The 24,730-nt window shown below is 36.8% G+C and overlaps 1 long non-coding RNA gene across 1 annotated transcript in view; it reads left to right on the top strand.

The window, feature by feature from the left end:
* LOC143678903 (uncharacterized) overlaps positions 1-13,456 on the top strand; it is an 85,004-nt gene extending 71,548 nt beyond the window's left edge. The window contains exons 3-4 of the long non-coding RNA XR_013173468.1: positions 8,705-8,845; positions 13,286-13,456. This is a non-coding gene — a long non-coding RNA (uncharacterized LOC143678903). The remainder of the gene's footprint in view (positions 1-8,704; positions 8,846-13,285) is intronic.
* Positions 13,457-24,730: the final 11,274 nt, after the last annotated feature.

Below are 24,730 nucleotides of genomic sequence, written 5' to 3' on the forward strand. Positions count from 1 at the left end.
GAAAAGTCCAGGACCAGACGGCTTCACATCTGAATTCTATCAAACATTCCAGAAAGAATTAGTACCAACTCTCCTCAAACTCTTCAAAAAAATCAAAGCAGAGGGAAAACTACCTAATTCATTCTGTGAAGCCAACATCACCCTCATACCAAAACCAGGCAAAGATATTACAAAAAAAGAAAACTACAGGCCAATCTCTCTAATGAATATAGATGCAAAAATCCTCAATAAAATTCTAGCAAATCATATCCAACAACACATTAAAAGAATTATACATCATGACCAAGTAGGATTCATCCCAGGTATGCAAGAATGGTTCAACATAAGAAAATCAATTAATGTAATACACCATATCAACAAATCAAAGCAGAAAAATCACATGATCATCTCAATTGATGCAGAGAAGGCATTTGACAAGATTCAACATCCTTTCCTGTTGAAAACACTTCAAAGGATAGGAATACAAGGGAACTTCCTTAAAATGATAGAGGGAATATATGAAAACCCCACAGCTAATATCATCCTCAATGGGGAAAAATTGAAAACTTTCCCCCTAAGATCAGGAACAAGACAAGGATGTCCACTATCACCACTATTATTCAACATTGTGTTGGAGGTTCTAGCCAGAGCAATTAGACAAGAAAAAGAAATACAAGGCATCAAAATTGGAAAGGAAGAAGTAAAACTATCACTGTTTGTAAATGATATGGTACTATACATCGAAAACCCTGAAAAATCCACAGCAAACTACTAGAGCTAATAAACGAGTACAGCAAAGTAGCAGGTTACAAGATCAACATTCAAAAATCTGTAGTGTTTCTATACACCAGCAATGAACAAGATGAGGGGGAAATCAAGAAATGAATTCCATTTAAAATTGCAACTAAAAGAATAAAATACTTAGGAATAAATTTAACTAAAGAGACAAAAGACCTATACAAAGAAAACTACAAGAAACTGTTAAAAGAAATCACAGAAGACCTAAATAGATGGAAGGGCATACCATGTTCGTGGATTGGAAGACTAAATATAGTTAAGATGTCAATTCTACCTAAATTGATTTACAGATTCAATGCAATACCAATCAAAATCCCAACAACTTATTTTTCAGAAATAGAAAAACCAATAAGCAAAGTTATCTGGAAGGGCAGGGTGCCCTGAATGGCTAAAAGTATCTTGAGGAAAAAAAACGAAGCTGGAGGTCTCACGCTGCCTGACTTTAAGGCATATTATGAAGCCATAGTGGTCAAAACAGCATGGTACTGGCATAAAGATAGATATATTGACCAATGGAATCGAATAGAGTGCTCAGATATAGACCCTCTCATCTTGGACATTTGATCTTTGATAAGGCAGTCAAGCCAACTCACCTGGGACAGAACAGTCTCTTCAATAAATGGTGCCTAGAGAACTGGATATCCATATGCAAAAGAATGAAAGAAGACCCATCTCTCACACCCTATACAAAAGTTAACTCAAAATGGATCAAAGATCTAAACATTAGGTCTAAGATCATAAAACAGTTAGAGGAAAATGTAGGGAGATATCTTATGAATCTTACAATTGGAGGCAGTTTTATGGACCTTAAACCTAAAGCAAGAGCACTGAAGAAGGAAATAAATAAATGGGAACTCCTCAAAATTAAACACTTTTGTGCATCAAAGAACTTCATCAAGAAAGTAGAAAGACAGCCTACACAATGGGAATCAATATTTGGAAACGACATATCAGATAAAGGTCTAGTATCCAGAATTTATAATGAGATTGTTCAACTCAACAACAAAAAGACAGCCAACCCAATTACAAAATGGGAAAAAGACTTGAATAGACACCTCTCAGAGGAGGAAATACAAATGGCCAAAAGGCACATGAAGAGATGCTCAATGTCCTTGGCCATTAGAGAAATGCAAATCAAAACCACAATGAGATATCATCTCACACCCACCAGAATGACCATTATCAACAAAACAGAAAATGACAAGTGCTGGAGAGGATGCGGAGAAAGAGGCACACTTATCCACTGTTGGTGGGAATGTCAAATGGTGCAACCACTGTGGAAGGCAGTTTGGTGGTTCCTCAAAAAGCTGAATATAGCATTGCCATACGACCCAGCAATACCATTGTTGGGAATCTACTCAAAGGAATTAAGGGCAAAAACTCAAACGGACATTTGCACACCAATGTTTATAGCAGCGTTATTTACAATTGCAAAGAGATGGAAACAGCCAAAATGTCCATCAACAGACGAGTGGCTAAACAAACTGTGGTATATACATATGATGGAATATTATGCAGCTTTAAGGCAGGATAAACTTATAAAGCATATAATAACATGGATGGACCTAGAGAACATTATGCTGAGTGAGTCTAGCCAAAAACTAAAAGACAAATACTGTATGGTCCCAATGATGTGAATCGACACTCGAGAATAAACTTGGAATATGTCATTGGTAACAGAGTTCAGCAGGAGTTAGAAACAGGGTAAGATAATGGGTAATTGGAGCTGATGGGATACAGACTGTGCAATAGGACTAGATACAAAAGCTCAAAAATGGACAGCACAATAATACCTAATTGTAAAGTAATCATGTTAAAACACTCAATGAAGCTGCATCCGAGCTATAGGTTTTTGTTTTGTTTTGTTTTGTCCTTACTATTATTACTTTTATTTTTTTTCTCTATATTAACATTCTATATCTTTTTCAGTTGTGTTGCTAGTTCTTCTAAACTGATGCAAATGTACTAAGAAACGATGATCATGCATCTATGTGATGATGTTAAGAATTACTGATTGCATATGTAGAATGGTATGTTTTCTAAAAAAAAAAAAAAAAAAGGACAGCACAATACTACCTAATTGTAATGTAATTATGTTAAAACACTGAATGAAGCTGCATCTGAGCTATAGTTTTTTTCTTATATATTTTTGTATTTTTTATTTTTATTTTTATTTTTTCTCTATATTATCATTTTATTTCTTTTTCTGTTGTCTTGCTATTTCTTTTTCTAAATCAATGCGTATGTACTAAGAAATGATGATCATACAGCTATGTGATGATATTAAGAATTATTGATTGCATATGTAGAATGGAATGATTTCTAAATGTTGTGTTAGTTAATTTTTTTAATTAATAAAAAAATATATATATATACAGATGAAAAAAAAATCAATTGGCGAAGATGGCGGCTTAGTAAGACGCACGGGTCTTAGTTCCTTCTCCAGATCAGCAACTAAAGAAACAGAAACGATACAAAACAGCTCCTGGAGCCACGACAGAGACCAAAAAGACAGTGTACCCATTCTGGAACGGCTGAACGGGCAGGGAGAATCCTCTGCGGTGAGATCACCGAGGGGCACGCGCTTCCCCGGGCCGGCTGGCGACCGGGGTCCCTTCCACACATGTGGCTTCCCGGTCCGACTGGGAACATTGGATAGCAGGGCCCTCCCGCCACGCTTGGAGTCTCGGGCCAACTGGGCAATTTGGACCGGCACTCCCCCAAGCCGCGGTGGCCGGTGCCCCCCCTCCACACGCGGTTTCCCGGGCTGACTGCGAGGCTCGGATTGGCATTCCCCAAGCCACTTTGGCTGGCGACCTGCCCCCACAGCGAGAGTTTTCCAAAGTTAAAGGAGCCACAGCAGCCTTTACTGGTGGGACCTGCAGACAGACGAGTGCCACGAGCGCCATCTACTGGGCAGGATAAGAAAAACAGAGCCCTGAGATTTCACAGAAAAATCTTTCAACCAGCTGTGTCCCACACCCAGGGAAATCTGATTAAATGCCCAGACACCAGCAGAAAATAATGGATCACGCTCGGAAAACTGAAGATATGGCCCAGTCAAAAGAACAAACCAATAGGTCAAATGAGGTACAGGAGCTGAGACAACTAATTCTGAATATACAAACAGAAATGGAAAAACTCTTCAAAAGTTTTTGAATCAATAAATTGAGGGAGGACATGAAGAAGACATGGGCTGAACAAAAAGAAGAAATAGAAAATCTGAAAAAACAAATCACAGAACTTATGGGAGTGAAGGACAAAGCAGAAAAGATGGAAAAAACAATGGATACCTACAATGGTAGATTTAAAGAGACAGAAGCTACAATTAGTGAACTGGAGGATGGAACATCTGAATTCCAAAAAGAAACAGAAACTATAGGGAAAAGAATGGAAAAACTTGAGCAGGGGATCAGGGAACTGAATGACAATATGAAGCGCACAGATATATGTGTTGCGGGTGTCCCAGAAGGAGAAGAGAAGGGAAAAGGAAGAGAAAAACTAATGGAAGAAATTATCACTGAAAATTTCCCAACTCTTATGAAAGACCTAAAATTACAGATCCAAGAAGTGCAGCGCACCCCAAAGAGAATAGACCCAAATAGGCATTCTCCAAGACACCTACAAGTTAGAATGTCAGAGGTCAAAGAGAAAGAGAGGATCTTGAAAGCAGCAAGAGAAAAACAATCCATCACATACAAGGGAAACCCAATAAGACTATGTGTAGATTTCTCAGCAGAAACTATGGAAGCTAGAAGACAGTGGGATGATATATTTAAATTAATAAAAGAGAAAAATTGCCAACCAAGACTTCTATATCCAGCAAAATTGTCCTTCAAAAATGAAGGAGAAATTAAAACATTTACAGACAAAAAGTCACTGAGAGAATTTGTGACCAAGAGACCAGCTCTGCAAGAAATACTAAAGGGAGCACTAGAGTCAGATACGAAAAGACAGAAGAGAGAGGTATGGAGAAAAGTGTAGAAAGAAGGAAAATCAGATATGATATATATAATACAAAAGGCAAAATGGTAGAGGAAAGTATTACCTAAACAGTAATAACACTAAATATTAATGGACTGAATTCCCCAATCAAAAGACATAGACTGGCAGAATGGATTACGACCCAGCAATACCACTGCTAGCTACCTACTCAAAGGACTTAAGGGCAAAGACACAAACGGACATTTGCACACCAATGTTTATAGCAGCATTATTTACAATTGGAAAGAGATGGAAACAGCCAAAATGTCTATCAACAGACGAGTGGTTAAACAAACTGTGGTATATACCTACGATGGAATATTATGCAGCTTTAAGACAGAATAAACTTATGAAGCATGTAATAACATGCATGGACTTAGAGAACATTATGCTGAGTGAGTCTAGCCAAAAACTAAGGGACAAATACTGTATGGTCCCACTGATGTGAACCGACATTCGAGAATCAACTTGGAATATATCATTGGTAACAGAGACCAGCAGGAGTTGGAAACAGGGTAAGATAATGGGTAATTGGAGCTGAAGGGATACAGACTGTGCAACAAGATTGGATACAAAAACTCAGAAATGGACAGCACAATACTACCTAATTGTAATGTAACTATGTTAAAACACTGAATAAAGCTGCATCTGAACTATAGTTTTTTTTGTTGTTTGTTTGTTTGTTTGTATCTTTTGTTTCTGTCTTTTTCTTTTTCCTTTTTACATATATATATATTTATTATTATTATTATTATTGTAATTTTCTTCTCTATATTAACATTCTATATCTTTTTCTGCTGTTTTGCTAGTTCTTTTCCTAAATCGATGCAAATGTATTAAGAAAGGATGATCATACCTCTATGTGATGATATTAAGAATTACTGAGTGCATATGTAGAATGGAATGATTTCTAAATGTTGTGTTAATTTCTTTTCTTTTTTAATTAATAAAAAAAATTAAAATAAAAAAAAATCAATTGGCCATAGAGGTCAGAGTTTTTTCTCCTGAATTTGCAATCGTATTCCATTGATCTGTATGTCTGTAACTGAGCCAGTGTCATGCTATTTTAATTACTGTAGCTTTGTTTTAAGTTTTTAAATCAGGAAGTGTGGATCCTCCTAATTTGCTCTTCTTCTTCAAGGTGGTTTAGACTATTCAGGGTCACTTACTGTTCCATATAAATTTTATGATTGCCTTTTCTATTTTTGTAAAGAAAGCTGTTGGAATTTTGACTGAGATTGCATCGAATGTGTAAATCACTTTGGGAAGGACTTCATCTTCATGATATTTATCCATGAACACAGAATGTCTTTCCATTTATTTAGGTCTCCCTCTATTTCTTTTGGAAATGTTGCATTGTTTTCCATGTAAAATTCTTTTAAATCCTTGGATAAATTTATTCCTAGATATTTGGTTCTTTTTGTACATTTACATTTTTTTTCTTGATTTTCCCCATCAGATTGTTCATTACTTGCATACAGAACACTATTGATTTTTGCTTGTTGTTCTTGTACCCTGCCACTTTGGTGAATTCATTTATTACTTCTAGTAGGTTTGTTGTGGATTTTTCAGGATTATTTCTATGTAGGATGATGCCATCTACATCATAAGGAAATAAGGAAAGTTTGCTTTCTTCCTTTCCACTTAAGATACCTTTATTTCTTTTTCTTTCTAATTGCTCTAGTTGGAACTCCTTTATAATGTAGAATGCAATGGTGACAGTGAGCATTCTTGTCTTGTTCCTGATCTCGAAGAGAGGGGAAGATTTCAGTCTTTGACTATTGAATATCCTGTTAGTTGAGGGCTTTTCATATATGCCTTTTGTTCTGTTGTGGAAGTTTCCATATATTTCTAGTTTTCTGATTGGTTTCTGAAGGGCACTGCATTTTGTCAAATACCTTTTCTGGCTCAGTTGAGAAGATTGTGGTTGTTTTCTTTTGTTCTGTTAATGTGTGCACTACATTAACTGATTTTATGTTAAACCACCCTTCCATAGCTGGAGTAAATCCAACTTGATCATGGTGTATAATTCTTTAAATGTGTTGTTGTACCTAGTTTCCTTGTAATTTGTTTAGAAGTTTTGTATCTATATTCATAAGCTATATTGGTCTGTCACTTTTTTTTCTTGTGGTATCTTTATCTGGCTTTGGTATGAGGGTGATATCAGCCTGGTAGGATGAATTAAGGAGTGTCCCCTCCTCTTTAATTTTTTGGAAGAGTTTGAGCAGGATTAGTTTTATTTTTCTTGGAACGTTTGATAAAATTCACCAATGAAGCCATCTGGTCCTGGGCATTTCTTGGTTGGGAGGAGTTTGATTACTGATTCAATCTCATTTCTTGTTATTCATCTGTTGAGATTTCCTGTTTCTTTTTTAATCAATTTAGTTAGTTTGTGTGTTTCTGGAAATGTGTCCATTTCATCTGGGTTATTTAATTTGTTGGAATACAGTTGCTCATAGTATCTTCTTATAATCTTTTAATTCTTTGGGGACTTTAGTAATGTCCTTTCTTTCATTTCTGATTTGGTTATTTGTCTTCTCTTTCTTTTATTTTTTTCAGGTTCACCTGTCATTGGTGCTTTTACTCATTTTTTCAAAGAATCAACTGTTGGTTTCATTGACTCTCTATTTTTTTTCATTCTGTGTTTCATGTATCTCTGCTTTAACATTGTTATTTCCTTCTTTCTGCTCACTTTGGGTTTAGTTCATTGTTCTTTTTCTACATCACCCAGTTGTGAGGTTATTTCACTAACTGACATCTTTCTTCTTTTATAATTTAAGTATTTAGAGCTATAAATTTCCCTCTCAGCCTTTGCTGTATTCCAAAAGTTTTTGCATATTATTTTTTCATTTTCATTTGCCTCAAGATATTTACCAAATACTCTTGTGATTTCTTCTTTAACTCTTTGGTTGTTTAAGAGTGCTTTGCTTAATTGCTACCTATTTGTGAATTTTTCATTTCTTCTTCTGTTATTGATTTTTAGCATTTTTCCACGGTGGTTAGAGAATATACATAATATGATTTCAATATTTTTGAATTTATTGAAACTTGTCTTGTGACATACCATCATCCTGAATAATGATCCATGTACATTTGTGAAAAATGTGTAATTCTGTTGTTGGGTAAATTGCTATATATGTCTGTTAGGTCTAGTTGGTTTAGAGCATCATTGAAGTCTTCTATTGATCTTCTGTCTAGATATTTCATTCATTATTGAAAGTGGTATATTAAAATCTCCTACTGGTAATGTAAATTGTAAATTATCTATTTCTCCCTTACAATCTGTCAATGTTTGCTTCATATATATTGGGGTTTTGCTGTTGGTTGCATAAATACTTATAATTGTTATGGCTTCTTGTTGAATCCCTCATCAGAGTTTTTTACTTTAAGTCTATTTTACCTGATATTAGTATAGCTCCCCCAACTTTCTTTTTGTTCCTACTTGCTTGGTATATTTTTCCATGTATTTACTTTCAACCTACTTGTATCTTTAAACTTAAGGGATTCTCTAGTAAATAATGTATATTTGGGTCATGCTTTTTAAATCCACTTTGTCAATCTCTGCCTTTTATCTAGAGAGTTTAATCCATTTTTATTTAAAGTGAGTACTGATAATGTAGGCTTCCTTCTGCCATTTTGCTATTTTGTCTTTGTAAGTCTTATACCTTTTTTATCCTTTCATATTTTTTTTGTAGTGTACCATTTCAAATGCCTTTTCATTTTCCTCTATATGTATATTTTGAATATTTTCTTTGTGGTTACCTAGGGCTTAAATTTCACGTCCTAAATCTATAACAATCATGTTTGATGTAACACTAACTTTACTTCATGAGGGCACACAAACACTTTTCCTACCCCTCATGCCCCCTTTTGGTTGTACTTGTTACAAATTTTATGTCTCAAACCATAGACTCATCATTCCTTTTTTGAACTTTCATTTTAGAACCTTTAAGATATAAAAAGAAGACTTTCATACAGCAAAAAGACTAACAACTCAATTGAAAAAGTGACTGACATGGACAGTTGGTGGTTCCTCAGGAGGCTAAGTATAAAATTGCCATTGATCCAGAAATCCCATTACTAGGTATATATTTGGAGGAACTGAAAGCAAGGACACTAATGGATATTTGCACACTGATGTTTATAGTGGCATTATTCACAATTGTCAAGAGATGGAAACAGCCCAAATGTCCATCAATGAAAAAGTGGCTAAACAAGCGGTGGTATATACATACAATGGAATCTTATACAGCTGAAAACAGAATAAAGTTATGACCTATTCAGCAATGCAGATGAACCTTGAGGACATTAAGATGAGTGAAATTAGCCAAAAACAAAAGGACAAATACCATATAATCTTACTAATATGAACTAACATTAATGAGTGAACTTTGGGAATTAAAGTTGAGAAAACAGGCTATCAAGAGATAGAAAGAGGGTAAAGATTGGGTGTTTGATGCTGAAGGAGTACAGAATGTTCAACAGGACAGATTGTAAAGATCCAGAAACCAATAGAACAATATTATCTGATGGTAGAACAATATTGTAAGTACACTGAATGAAGCTGGGTATGAGTGTGATTGAGGGAGGAGGCTTGGGGGCACGTATGACACCAGAAGGAAAGACAGAGGGATAAAGACTGGGATGGTATAACTTAGCAAAGCCTAGAGTGGAAAATGATGGTGAGTAAATGTAGAAATATAAGAATGTTTTTGCATGAAGGAGAGCAATTGAATGTCAACATTGAAAGATCTTGAAAATGGGATGGTATATGGAAAAAATACAATCAATGCAAACTAGAGTCTACTATTAACAATGACATGGTAATAAACTTGCATTGAATGTAACGAAGGCATTATAACAAAGCTAATTGTCAGTAAGTTGGGGGGATATGGGGGGGTATGGGATTTTTTTGCAGAAGAAATGGAAGTGTCTTCATATAGATTATGGTGGTGAAAGCATGGTTATGTGACTATTAAAGGCCCTTCCACCTAAGTGAAATTTCTAGGTTTCCATGTGTGGAGCATGTTGAGATATCCTTTCTAAGGTGAAGAATAAATTGCTGCATCTGGCCCCTGCTATGACCGAAAAAGAAGCACAATGCCTAGTTGGTCTTTTTGGATTTTGGCAACAACATATCCCTCATTTGGATGTGCTACTCTGGCCCATTTATTGAGTAACCAGAAAAGCATCTAATTTTGAGTGGGGTCCTGAACAAGGCTTTGCAAAGGTCCAGGCTGCTGGTCAAGTGGCTCTGCCACTTGGACCATATGATCCAGCAGATCTAAAGGTGCTGGAAGTGTCAGTGGCAAAGAGAGATGCTGTCTGGAGCCTTTGGCAGGCCCTTATAGGAGAATCAAAATCCTTAGGATTTTGGAGCAAAGCCTTACCATCTACTGCAGATAACTACTCTCCTTTTGAGAAATAGCTTTGGGCCTGCTACTGAACCTTAGTAGAGATTCAGTGTTTAACCGTGGGCCACCAGGTTACCATGAGAGCTGAGTTGCCTATCATGAACTGGGGGTTGTCTGACCCACCAAGCCATAAATTTGGGCACGTACAGCAGCACTCTATTGTAAAATGGAAATGGTATATATGAGATAGGGCCAGAGCAGGTCCTGAAGGCACAAGTAAGTTATATGAGGAAGTGGCCCAAATGCCATGATCTGCACTCCTGCCACATTACTTTCTCTTTCCCAGACCAGAGCTATGGCCTTCTGGGGAATTCCTTACAGTTAATTGACTGAGGAAGAGAAAACTCAGGCCTGGTTTACAGATGGTTCTGCACTATATGTAGGTACCACCCAAAAGTGTACATCTGCAGCCCTACAACCCCTTTCCAGAATGTCTCTGAAGGACAGTCATGAGGGGAACTCCTCCCAATGGGCAGAACTTCTAGCAGTGCACCTGGTTGTTCATTTTGCTTGGAAGGAGAACTGGCCAGAGATGCCTTTGTATACTGACTCATGAGCTGTTGCAAATGGTTTGGTTGGATGGTCAGGGACTTGGAAAGAACATAACTAGAAAATTGGTGACAAAGGGGTCTGGAGAAGAGGTATGTGGACAGATCTTTCTGAGTAGGCTAAAAACATGAAGATATTTGTATCCCATGTGAATGTACATCAGAGGGTGACTTCAACAGAGGAAGGTTTCAATAATCTAGTGGATAAGATGACCCATTCTGTGGATACCAGTCAGCCTCTTTCCCTAGAAATTCCTGTTATTGCCCAATGGGCTCATAAACAAAATGGTCATGGTGGTAGGGATGGAAGTTATGCATGGGCTCAGCAACATGGACTTTCACTCACCAAAGCTCACCTGGCTACAGCTACTACTGAGTGCCCTATCTGCCAGCAGCAGAGACCCACACTCAGCCCCCGATATGACACCATTCGCTGAGGTGATCAGCCAGCTACGTGGTGGCAGGTTGATTACATCGAACCACTTCCATCATAGAAGGGGCAGCAATTGGTTCTAACTGGAATGGACACATACTCTGGATATGGGTTTGCTTTCCCTGCATGCAATGCTTCTGCCAAAACAACCATCTGTGGACTTATAGAATGCCTTATCCATTGTCATGGTATTCCACACAGCATTGCTTCTGATCAAGGAAACCACTTCACAACAAATAAAGTGCAGGAATGGACACATGCTCATGGAATTCTCTGGTCTTACCATGTTCCCCATCATCCAGAGGCAGCTGAGTTGTAGAACAGTGGAATGGCCTCTTGAAATTGCAATTACAGTGCCCACTATGTGGCAATACCTTGCAGAGATGGGGTGATGTTTTCCAGGAAGCTGTGTATGCTCTGAATCAGTGCTCACTGTATGGTACTGTTTCTCCCATAGCCAGGATCCATGGGTCCAGGATTTAAGGGGTGGAAATGGGTGTGGCACCATTCACTATTACCCCTAGTGATCCACTAGGAAAATTTTTGCTTCCTGTCCCTGTGACCTTGCGCTGTGCTGATCTACAGGTTTTAGTTCCAAAAGGGGGAGTGCTTACACCAGGAGAAACAACAATGATTCCATTGAACTGGAATCTAAGACTGCCATCTGGTCACTTTGGGCTACTCATGCCCCTGGATCAACAAGACAAGAAGGGGATTACTTTATTGACTGGGGTGAATGACTGTGACTATCAGGGAGAAATAGGACTACACCCACACAATGGGGGTAAAGAAAGGTTTTCCTGGAATATAGGAGATCTCCTAGGGTGCCTCTTAGTACTAACATGCTCTGAGATTGAAATTAATGGAAAACTGCAACAACTCAATCCAGGCAGGACTACCAATGGCTCTGAAACTTTAGGAATGAAGGTTTGCATCACCCCACCAGGCAAAGAACCATGGCCAGCTGAAGTGCTTGCTGAAGGTAAAGGGAACATGGAATGGGTACTGGAAGAAGATAGTGATAAATACAAACTATGGCCATACGATCAGTTACAGAAATGAGGACTGTAATGATATGAATATTCCTTCCTTGCTTTGTAATTGATATCTATGTATTTCTACATAAAACAAGTATCTTTGTTTTCCTCTTTATTTTATCCCCTTTATCATATGACATAAACTGTTTTGTTCATGTGATAGTATTTAAGTTTTAAGATATCAAGTTTGAGGGTGACTATTACCCAAGGACTTGTACCCTATTCTGGAGAAATTTAATGTGCTTCTGGTTGTATGTAGGACAGTTGACTACTGTTAGGCAAGGAAAAAATGTATCTGTTATTGTTTTCTATTTAGAGATTAGGTATAGTTTAAGGTGATGCATATAGCTGCTAAGTTGACAAGGGGTGGACTGTCATGGTCAGGTTTGTGTGTCAACTTGGCCAGGTAGTGGTGACCACTTGTCTAGTTGGGCAAGCACTGGCCTATCTGTTGCTATGAGGACATTTCATGGACTTAAATCATAATCACTTTGACTGCATCCATAACTGATTCCATTTGCAATCAGCTAAGGGGTGGGTCTTCTGTTATGAGTGATGCTTAACCTAATCACAAGAAGGCTTTTAAGGAGATTCAGAAGAGACAATCACTTTTCCTACTTCAGCCAGCCAGCCTCTCCTGAAAGTCTGTTGAGAACCTTCATTGGAGCTGCCAGCTCATGGCCTGCCCTACAGACCTTGGACTCTACATCACCATTTTACATGAAACACTTTTATAAATTTTATATGTACAAATATCTCCTGCTGATTCTGTTTCTCTAGAGAACCCTAGCTAATACAGGAACCACTGATTTTTTTACTTAGGTTAGATAGTATGATGTGTGAATAACATTGTTTAAAAATGAACAGAGAGATAGAAGTGCTTGAGAAAATGTGGAAAGAGAGTTGTATCTTTTCATTGTTGATAGGGGAGTAGATTGGTACAGCCCTGTTAGGGGGCAGTGTGGTCGCTCCACAGAATGCTAGGTGTGGTGTTGCTTGGGTGATACTGCAGCCCTGTTGTTAGATGTATGCTTGGAGGAACTGAAAGCAGGAATATGAGTGGACATTTGCACCCTGTGTTTATGCCAACAGTGTTCACGATTTGCAATGGATGAATGTAGCCTAAGGATACAACAACTGAGGAATGGAAGGGGGAACTAGAGTGAATACATACAATGGATTATTGAGTGGCTACAAGAAGGAATGAAGTTGTGAAGCATGCAACTAGGTGAGTGAACCTTGAGTACAGTATGTTGAATGAAATAAGACAGAAACCAAAGGACAAATATAATAATGCCTCACTAATATGGACTAACTCTAATGTGCAAACTCTGAAAATAGAATTAGAGAGCATAGGTTATCAGGGTGAGGCCTATTGTAAAGGCTCCTAGACTGTAGCTCTTAACACAGGCACATCTATTCTGGAGTTGTAATGGTTATTTCTAAATTCTGAGATGCTGAGCTCTTTGTGTATAACCTGATCATTCTCTGGAATTTTAAGTATTTGGGCGATACCTGAAACTCAGAGTTAGAGTTCTGAAGCTATGAAAGCCAACATTACTCCATATAGCAACTGTTAAAAAAAACTGAAAATTGATTAGATTTCAATTAGAGATATGAATGAAGCAGATCTAGTTAGGACTAATGTAAATCAGACTAAAGGGTAAAGGAAGATATTGACTGTATAGTAAAACTTCATCTTCTGTGTGAGACCAAAGGAAGAGATATTTGTTTTGTGCAAAATTTATATTTTTGGTAGTATATCTAATTAACTTGTATGGTTAGTTTATTTGAACACCATAATTACAAGGCAAGAGATCTTGTTGTTCTGTATAGGCTAGTGTGATGCCCCTATACATCCCAGAGTAATTTGTGCAGAAGCCAAAAATATTTGTAAAGTCCTTTTGAGGTAATGAGGAAAAAAGAAATATTAAACATTCCTACCTGTGGAAGATCTGATATCCTCACAAGCATTGGTTACTCCCAAGTTGATGTCCAGGCCCTCAATCTTGGGGCTTGCCTTGACTCATTCCTGCAAAGGAGAAGCTAAGCCTAATTATGATTATGCCCAAGTGTCAGCCCCAGAGAACCTCTTTTGTTGCACAGATTTGGCCTCTCTCTCTAAACCAACTTGGCAGGTGAAGTCACTGTCCTCCCCCCAACGTGGGACATAACTCTCAAGGGTATAAATCTCCCTGGCAACATGGGACATGACTCCTGGTGATGAGCCTGGCCCTGGCATTATGAGATTCAGAAAGTCTTTTTGACCAAAAGGAGGAAGAGAAATAAACCAAGTTTCAATGGCTGATATATTTCAAATAGAGTTGAGAGGTCATTTTGAAGGTTATTCTTATGCAATATATAGATATCCCTTTTCAGTTTTTGATGTATTAGAGTAGCTAGAGGGAAATACCTAATACTGTTGAACTGTAATCCAATAGCCCTGATTCTTTAAGATGATTGTATAAATATATATCTTTTAAGGTATGGCTGTATGATTATGGAAACTTTGTGATTGACATTCCCTTTATCTGGTGTGTGAACAAATGAGTAAGAAAATAAGGATAAAAAATAAATAATAGGGAGGTATGGGATGTTTTGGGTATTCTTTTTTATTCTTGTTTTTTTTTTTTGAGTAATGAGAATGTTCAAAAATCTATGTGATGATGAATTCACAACTATAATATAATACTGTGAACCACTGATTGTACACTTTGGATGATCATTTTGTATGTGGATATATAATATATATCAATAAAATTGCATTTAAAAGAGTCATGTGAGATAAGGAGACTCTATCTTAGAGAGGTACACTGATTTTTACAAAACGAGACTTCTAGTAAGAGTTGTTCTTCAATATTCAGTCTTTCCTTTTTCATGGTAATAGAAAATTTCAGTGAACATTCCATTGACCAGAATAAAGTTTTAGTTTTTATGGCTCCCCTGCTGCTAGACATGGCTATGTGAGTAAGTTCTGGACCATAAGATGGATGTAGAATTGTAGTCAGAGTGGTCTTGAAGACATTTTAATAACGTCTTCATAATAACTCTTAATGAGTTAGTGCTTATGCACAGTTCTCTTTCTTTCTTTTTTTTGTCGTTTTTATTTCCTGGAATAGAAATGCTTCCTGCAATATGAATTACAACATCTTGGAAAGTAAAGAAAGTAATTGATCGGCCTGGGTCTAAATTTGCTATTTTTAGGAAATAAAAATACAGGATACCTAGTTAAGTTTGAATTTCAGATAAACAATTAATAATATTTTAGTATAAGTATGTTGCATGCAATATGTGGGGCATACTTATACTAAAAAATGTTTTTTTTAGTATATATATTATAAGTATGCATCACATAGTACATGGAACATTCTTACACTAAAATATTATTTATTGTTTAATTGAAATTTGAATTTAATTGAGTGTTCTGTATTTTATCTGGTAACCTTATTCATATGGATTACTCCTAGGACTTTTATATGAGAAAGGATTGAGCCACCATTATTATATTACTTACAGTCAGACTTAGTCTAACAAATACAAAGCAGGAGGATAACATAGGTTAACCCATATGTTCTTACACTAAATCTCATTTTTACTATAATGCTCCTTTGATTATAGATCAGCTGAGTCCTTGAGGGTTATCTGTGGCTGAATTTTATGCTTTGAATCCTTCTGTACATTTTCTAAAGCACCTGCATGTGTTTGATCTTAGTTACTATTAACAATGATTTTATTTCTTAATTTTGCCAGTGAAGTTTAGTGACCTGTTTAAGCTCATAGAACTGGTAAGAAGTGAGTGTTGGACTTGAATTTGGATCTTCTGACTGAATTTGCTGTGCTTCCTGCTATACAACAGCTTCCCCTCTTACTTTATCTAGTTTCCTAGGAATCAAAATGGCAGGGATTTCTAAAGTGTTATTCTTTGAAAGGAACTTATTCCTGTTTGTAAAAAAGAGGCCTTGTTCCAACTATTCCCTCAGAATTTGTCACTGCAGTCCTGAGGGTATAGTGGCTGAGTCCCCGGAGATTTATGGAGGTCCCTCCCACTACTGCATAAAATGGAAATTATCTCGACTATGTTCATGTTCTTACTAATTAAAAAATCCTATTGAGTCTTCAGTGGCTTTTGGTGAGCAATTCCACTTTGCTCTGAGGAAGACATTTAGGTCAAAGTACTGGTTTTCAAATTGTGCCTTATGGATAGGTGCTTCAGGGGTTCTGGAAATATTTGATTCAAATATTACTTTCATATTTAATTTTCACATATATATGTAATAATTGGTGATAGCACTTTATTGTAATTGTATTATTTTTCAACAGTAGTTACCTTTTTTATAATTGATGAAATATTATTAAAATAGTATTCTTAATTATTGTCCATAGTTTACATTAGGTGCATTTTTTTCCCTGTATACAGCCCTATTATTAACACCTTGTATTAGTGTTGTTCAGTTGTTATAATTCACGAAAGAACATTCTTATACTTGTACTGTTAACTATAGTCTATCATCTATAATAGAGTTCGCTGTGTTATACAGTCCTATGTATTATCTTTTAATTTTTACTTTAATCACATAAATAACCTAATGTTTCCTTTTTTAACCACCTTCACCTATATAATTCAGTGCTGTTAATGACACTCACAATAATGTACTGCCATCACCATCATCCATTTCCAAACCTTTACAATCAACTTAAAAAGAAATCCTTTAAAACTGAACCATTAACACCCCATTGTCTAACCCCAATCTATCACCTGGAAACTTATAATCTAGAATCCAACTGTATGAGTTTGCTTATTAAAATTAATTAATATCAGTGAGATCATACAATATTTATCCTTTTGTGTCTGGCTTATTTCACTTAGAATAATGTCCTCAAGATTCATGCATGTTCCATGTTGTCACAGGTATGCGGACTCCATTCCTTTTTATGACTGAACAATATTCCATTTTATGTATAGACCATATTTTGTTTATCCATTCCCTAGTTGATGGACACTTGTGTTGCATCCATCTTTTGGCAATTATGACTAATGCCGCTATGAACATCAGTGTGTAAATATCTATTTGAGTCCCTGCTTTCAATTCTTCTGAGCATATTCCTATTAATGGGATTGCTGAGTTACACGGTAGTTTTATACTTAGATTTCTGAGGAAGTGCCAAACTGTCTTCCACAGTGGCTGCACCATTTTACATTCCAAACAGCAATGAATGAGTCCTATTTCTCCACATCCTTTTTAACATTTGTAGTTTTCTATTTTTTTAATAGTAGCCATTCTACTGAATATGATATGTTATCTTATGGTTTTGATTTGCTTTCCCTAATAGCTAGTGATTAGCTATTGAGAATCTTTTCTAGTGCTTTTAACCATTTGTATAGCCTCTTTGGAGAACTATATGTTCAAGTCTTTTGCCCATTTTTTAGTTGGATTGTTAGTCTTTTTATTGTTGAATTGAAGAATTTCTTTATATAGCAATTATTTTAGAAATTCCTAGAGCCTTGAAATATCCAGAGGTGCCTAACAGGTGGTAATCCACACCAATAATTTCCACAGCTTATTTGATGCTTTGTAAAGGAAGTTTTTGCTTGTTCATAACCAGGCCTATCTCTCCTGCATTTACTCTGATGTCAAGTCAGGGGTCTGCTTAATTAAAGGTCAACAGGCCTGCCGAGGAGCAGCAATGGCCCTTTCCTGCTTGGGATTTCTTTTTGATTAAGAAAATCAGCCCCACTAATGGAGTAGCCCCCTGCCTATTTTATTCAGGGTCTGCTTTGGGCCTGAAATATATAGCCAGGGAGTTCAGCCATAAATTAAATGCTGGCGCAGAGGTGCTGCAGTTTTTGTTTTCGGAGATACAGCTCTCAAGCGAAAATCATAATTCCTATTCCTGTGACTTCTGGCAGTGGCTGCAGAGTCGCTAAGGGAGCAGCCATAGACCAAAGAGTGATGGGAGAAATGAACTCAGGTGTCCCTGCTGCCTTAGGTGGTTGAAGCCTGCCTGTGTCTCACTGGGAGTCCTTGCTTCAGGCCAGGCTCATGGGCCTATCACTGCCCTCTACCGGGTCAACTTACGTGCCCTAGGTGCCCGGGGTGGGAGGAGGAGGACTTTTGATAAACCAAGGGTCAACCTTACAGAACTAAGCTCTGAGGAAATAGAGACCACAAAATTTATTCCCAATTTCACCTGTATACAATTAGCTCATAACAGTGGTTTGCTTGACTTGACATCTGCTTATACTGAAACTAATCACATCTTTGAGATCTGCCAGATGTGACTTCTACTTAATTTTATATACTTGCAAAAAATTTCCAATTTTGGGTTGGAAAGCAGATGTATTTAGTCAGAGACACGAGAAGTCAAAGTGGACTTGCTAACTCTGAGATGATGTTTTAATTTTTGTTTTCATTCACAGCTGATTGTATATGTCAGAGCAGAGCCAGGGAAGACCCTGAAAAATTCCATAAGAAATTACATTTATTTCTGTTACTATTAGTTTTTAATGTGCAGAACAGTTTCCAGCTGGGCCAGTAAATTTGGAGCTCTGTTTTCTGTTTGTTTGCTTTTTAAGCCACCAAATGTATCCTTCCTTTCCCCAGAATCACTCCTCTCTTATTTCCTTCTGTTTATCTTTGGTCTCTTTTTTGACCCATGTCCCTATTTTATTTTTTCACCCAACCCACTGAAAGAATGAAAAAAAATGGGTTCCACAGGAGGAGTTTAAATTTATGCTGTGAAATTCAAAGTTAGGAAATACCTGTTTGCTCTACATGTTCATTGTAGAAAATATAGCAAATTCAGTTAAGAAGAAATAGCAAAATGAAATCACATTACTTGTCCCTCTAGATCCATCTTTCTGTATCCTGCTGAGTGCTGAGGAAGCTGACCCATCAAAGTCTCTCTTGCCTTCTGACTTCTCTTTGAATTTGGCCAACAGAGAGTACCACCAGGAGAACGAGATTTAGCTGTTTAATTCCCCAATTCCCTCCCTGGTGGGTTACTGCCAGTTTGGCTTGTCCCTGGGTGGAAGGCCCCAGATCTTATCAAGGGAACTCTCTCTCTATAGGTTCAGAAAACCACTCCCTCCCCTTGACCATGTCTAAGCTGATTCTTCCCTTGGGAAACTGCACCATCCCTGTACCCTGCCCATACCTTGCCAATGTCCCTTAAAGAGACAATCCTCAAATTACTCAGTTTAAGAGATCCATCTGTTTTCTGCTGAGACCCTGGGTAGAGATGGGCACTGATGAACATTTTGTTGTATTTCCTTCACAGCCTTTATATAGGATTCTCTGTAATGGTAATAGATTTAATTAGTATGAACAGATTAATTATTTACATACAACTGTTTATCTTACTGTTTCTCCTACTTGGAGTGATTTGTGGGAGTGATCCATATTATCAAAATCTTTCCTATCCCAAATCATGACTTTTATTAGCTACATATTTCTCCACTATAGGGATATAACCTGAATTTATTTTAATATTCAAGAGCAGCTTTGGTGATCTTTTTTTCAAACCCACAAATTTGGTTGCTCCCTATCTCTTTTGCATGTTTATTTCACATTTCCAGTTCATAAGATAGAAGATTTGGTTGTTGTCAGTGTGTCACCACCCAGTCAGGGCCACTCCTATCAGGCCCAATTTCAAGCCCAGTTACCTCATGGACAGTTAAGACTCCTTCATGTTCAGGCTTCACTCCTCTCATGGTTAAGTGTCTCCTCCAAGGTCCTATCCTAATAAATTGTAGTGCTGGAACCTGAACCCATGACCATAGCCTCTAAACCCAGGGCTTCCCTACTCCAAGTTATATTCACTGATAACTCTACCTCTAACAATGGAAGCTACAGTTCTAAGCCAAGAAAGAATGGTGAGTTTTTAAAAAATGTTTTGTTTCTTTTAAATTGGCATACTATTAATTCTCATTATAACAGATTTGCTATGTCTGACTCCAGTTTTCCTTGAAGAAAAATAACTAGCTTTTCTCTTTTATCACAAGGGTCTGTAGTAAATTGACATGCCCATCTCTGGGGCTTGCTTACTGGAAATGGATTTTCCTATTATTGTTGTAAAGTAGCATCAGCATTGGTCTCCTGTTCAGATAATGTAGACATATAATCAATTATAAAATATATCTAGCTCAGAGGTAGTTTCCCTGCTGAAGAGTTACATAGTTGACTCTTGTAATGAAGATATAAGAGGTCATTTTTCTTTAAAGCCTTCGAGATTTAGAGGAATAAACTAGAAGCTTAATTGGAGACCTTCAAAGCCCTAAAACCCAGCATCCATCATAATGACGGAAAGTTGTTATTACCTCCAGAATTAGATGCACAATTATATGTCTGCTGTATCAAGCTAATCTGACATTCTCTGGCCTAATATACACTATGTGTATCTTTTCTTCAATATATCAACAAGAACAGAAGAGGTAAGAGCTTTGAAATTCCTATTAATTGCTCTCTTTTTGCTTGAACAGTGAAGGAAATATTCTTCCTTTGAAAGAATCATAATGGATGCATAGATGGCCTTGGTTGCTCAGAAACTAGGGACTGAGACTAGATACTAAACAGGAGTCACTTATGTGCACACATTTTCTGAGACTGGGTGAATGGAAAAATGCATAAAGACATAGTGACTACTTGTGGCTTTGTGAGCCCTGTTGACTTTGTACATACTGACCATTCATGCTTCCGATGTCTCCTGCCTGTCAATGTGGGATCATGGCAATAAACACATTCTGGTTTATAAAGTCAGGCCTCCCTGGGCACAGATTTTTGTTTTTCCCTTTGTTTTGAGGAATAGATTCATAGGCAGCTTTTATTATCTTCTTATTGGGGAAGAGAGAGCTGATATAGAAAAATTGGATCATCCTAAAATAATTTCTATTTGGGTCTAGAATTCATTGTTTCTTTTTTATATAGAAGATATATTTTCTTAACCTCATTTTATATGGACCACTGGTAGAAATTAATTTATATTACTTGAGTGCTCAGTGCTGTCTAACCTACCTGGTGACCTAGAGTTCCATTTTTTTTTTTTTTTTTGGAGGGGGGGAGTAACAGTTTCCACAAACTCCCTTCATTAAATTTCTAGGCCCATAATTTTTGTGTATTTTTTTCTTAGGAATCACACATGATCCCAAATACTATTGTTTGTATAATTTATTTAAGTTCAGTTTCTTTGGTTCCAGCCTGTCTGACGATACCTCAGAATTAATCATGATTAAACTGTGTTTTCATTATATCCTGACTTTGCCAGAGTTCAGAAGGAGACTTAGTGTGAGAGCTACGTATTCGTTTTTTTCTTTCTTTTTTGCCCCTGTATCCTGAACTACTGTAATCCCATCTGGGTCAGTTTCATTCAAAAAGATCATGACCCCAAGGGATTTGAACACACAGCTTTCTGGTTGGGAGCCAGACACACTACCGTTGCACCACGAGGTCCTATATTCTTGTTAACAATTTTATCCTGGTGATGCTTATCACAGTACAATCTCCTTTGATATTCCCCATGATTTTATAATCCTTGCAAACTGAGTATTTCCATGTTATTGGCAAAAACTTAATATTTGGCAAAATGTTTTTCATCTTGAGTGGTTGCCAGGGAAAGAGATCCTTTGACTCTTATGAACCATGACACATTTTCTTTACCATGGAAATGTTTCAAAAATTGTTTTAAATTGATAGTCCATATTTTGTGTCTATTCTCAACAAGATACATTCTTGTAGTGGTCCTTTTAACCAATTTCTCATGTTCCTTTGGTAACTTTGAAGCTCATCTCTTTCTGATTAGGAAGTTGTCATGTGGCAACTATTTATAAATTAATAAAACCGAAAAGCCAGATGATAACCACTTTCCATGGTAAGCAATATTTTTCACTTCTTTGGCATGTTTAGCTACTTTTGTTTTTATTGTGTCCTCAAGGGTAGGCATTTATTTTAGATCTTAAATACCAACCTTAAATCCAGCCCATTTAGAGACTGTCATGAGACTTAACTCTAATGCCTGAAAGTGTTAGTGTTTACCATTTTACAATTGTTTGGATAGTGTGTCATCTGCTCTGTTTCTAGCTGGCTCTATAAATTCCAATATTAAGTATCTGACTCTTCACTGATACGGTCTGATGTGTTGTAGAAACCAAACAAACCACGCAATGAGGAAGAGGTTCAAATGACTTGCCTGTGGTTAAGGTTGCCAAGGAAACAATTTCCTTATATAGAGCTTGAAAATAGCCCTATTTTTTTTGAATGCCATAAAAGCAAAGCTCACATAGAAGTATGAAGAAGAAATGTACTAAAATGAGCTACATGTCCTATAAAATTCATAAGAATGCATTAAATGAAAGATATGAATATCAATTACTGTTATATTTTATAAAATAGAAATGAAAGTTCTACAGAGATATCAAGTTGAAAGTTGAATGACAGGTGGGAGTTAAGTTCCCTTGTTGGAGCATATCCAGAGTTCTACTATGCTCCAAAATATACTGTGTGATTACATGAAATCTTGAATAGGGTGTGAGATTTTGTTGGTTTGTACAGGTTTGTGTGATACCCTGATATATCTCAGAGAAATGTAGGCAGAGAATAAAGAAGTATTCGTAAAATCCCCTTGGGGGACTGAGGGAAAAGGAGAAAATATTCAACTTCCCCATCTGTGGAATTCCCAATATTCTCACAAGCAATGGGGACAACAAAATCAATAGACTGAGTTCTCAATCTTGGGGCTCAACCTGATGAAGATTATTCCTGCAAAGGAGAAGCTAAGCCTACTGATAATTATGCCTGAATCACCCCTAGAGAACTTCTTTTGTTACACAGATGTGGCCTCTCTCTCTAAACCAACCTGGCAGGTGAACTCACTGCCCTACCCCCTATATGGGACATGACACAGGGGTGTAAATCTCCCTGACAATATGGGACCTGCCTCTCAGGGATGAGCTAGGACCCAACATCATGGGGATGAGAAAGCTTCCTTGACCAAAAGGGGGAAGGGTCAAGGGGTTATCCTGGAGGTTATTCTTATCCGTTATATAAATACCCCTTTTTAGTTTATGATGTATTGGAGTGGCTGGAAGGAAGTCTTTGAAACTGTTGAGCTGTGTTCCAGTAGCCTTGATTCTTGAAGAAGACTGTATTATATAGCTTTTACAATGTGACTGTGTGATTGTGAAAACCTGTGTCTGATGCCCTTTTATTAGGGTATGGGCAGATGAGTAAAAAAAAGTAAGGATAATAAATAAATAAATAATAGGGGGACATAAAGGGTGAAAATTGAGTAGATTGAAATACTGTGGGACAATGAGAGGGAGGGGTAAGGAGTGTGAGATGTGTAAGTTTATTTTTTTCTTTTTATTTCTTTTTCTGGAGTGATGCAAACGTTCTAAAAATGATAATGGTAAAGAATACACAACTATGTGATGACATTGTGAGCCATAGATTGTATATTATGGTTGGACTGTATGTGTGTGGATATTTCTCAATAAAAATATTTTAAAATATTTTTAAAAGCTTGTTTAATTAAACAAATACATAGCTTTATCTTTGTCATATACAAATTCATGGAACAGAGTTTTAAATAGACTTGATAACATCATCAGTGGAGATTTGAATATATTGCTAAGTGATAGTCCAGACTGCTAAAGACTGCAAGGGTTGCAGGAAAGGGAGAGTCTATTTTTTGAGTTTATCCTGAAAAAAAGTTAAAGGTTTTGCTTTAAATGGGAAGGGGTAAGTTGTGGCAGATGGTGATGCTAAACCTCCCTTTGGGAGAAAAAAATTCCTAAAGTATTGAAGATGGATAAAATCTATTTTGTTTACCTCTTCCTCAATGTCTGCACATGGAGAACAAGACCTTGAAGAGTGAAAGATGGTGTTGGTTTGGGCATTGTGGCTTTTAATTTGTTTTCATTCATCCATTGAATTGGGATGACCAGTAAGTGTCTCAAGACGTGGAAAATGTTGAACTGAAACGTGAATGGTCCTATAGAGAAAAGGGATCAATTGGGTCTAGTGTGAAGCTTTCCAACTTATGTAAAAGGAATAAATTCCATACTTTTTTGAAAGATTTGAAATGTTGCAAGTTAGATGAAAGCATGGTTGAAAGATAAAGTTTCTGAATAGATTCTAATGTCCTGAAGAAATTAGTGTTCCTTCCTTGATTGAGCAATTTATTTCCTTCTTTCATAATCTCTTAGTTTGATTATTTACGCAAGCAAAAAAATTACTTGAGTTTATGCCTTGCCTGTCCTTTACCTCCCAACATGTACAAATAGCTAAGAGCAGCACATGACAAAATAAAATATTCATATCTTTTTTTCTTTAAAATGTACCACAAAGGAAATGTTTGTTTTGGTGACTAATGATGTCCAAAGGCACTGTGGACCCATCATTGTTTGTTGCCTACATTTGAATATCTTTTGCTTCTAAAAGACTTTGAAACACTTATTTCATTTTAATGTACCTTATATATTATTACACTAGTATTTTAATACAGAAGAATAGGATAAGCCAAATAAGATTCATGTATTTTAGG

This window comes from Tamandua tetradactyla, chromosome 4, assembly GCF_023851605.1.
Source record: "Tamandua tetradactyla isolate mTamTet1 chromosome 4, mTamTet1.pri, whole genome shotgun sequence".
NCBI classification, from domain to species: Eukaryota; Metazoa; Chordata; class Mammalia; order Pilosa; family Myrmecophagidae; genus Tamandua; species Tamandua tetradactyla.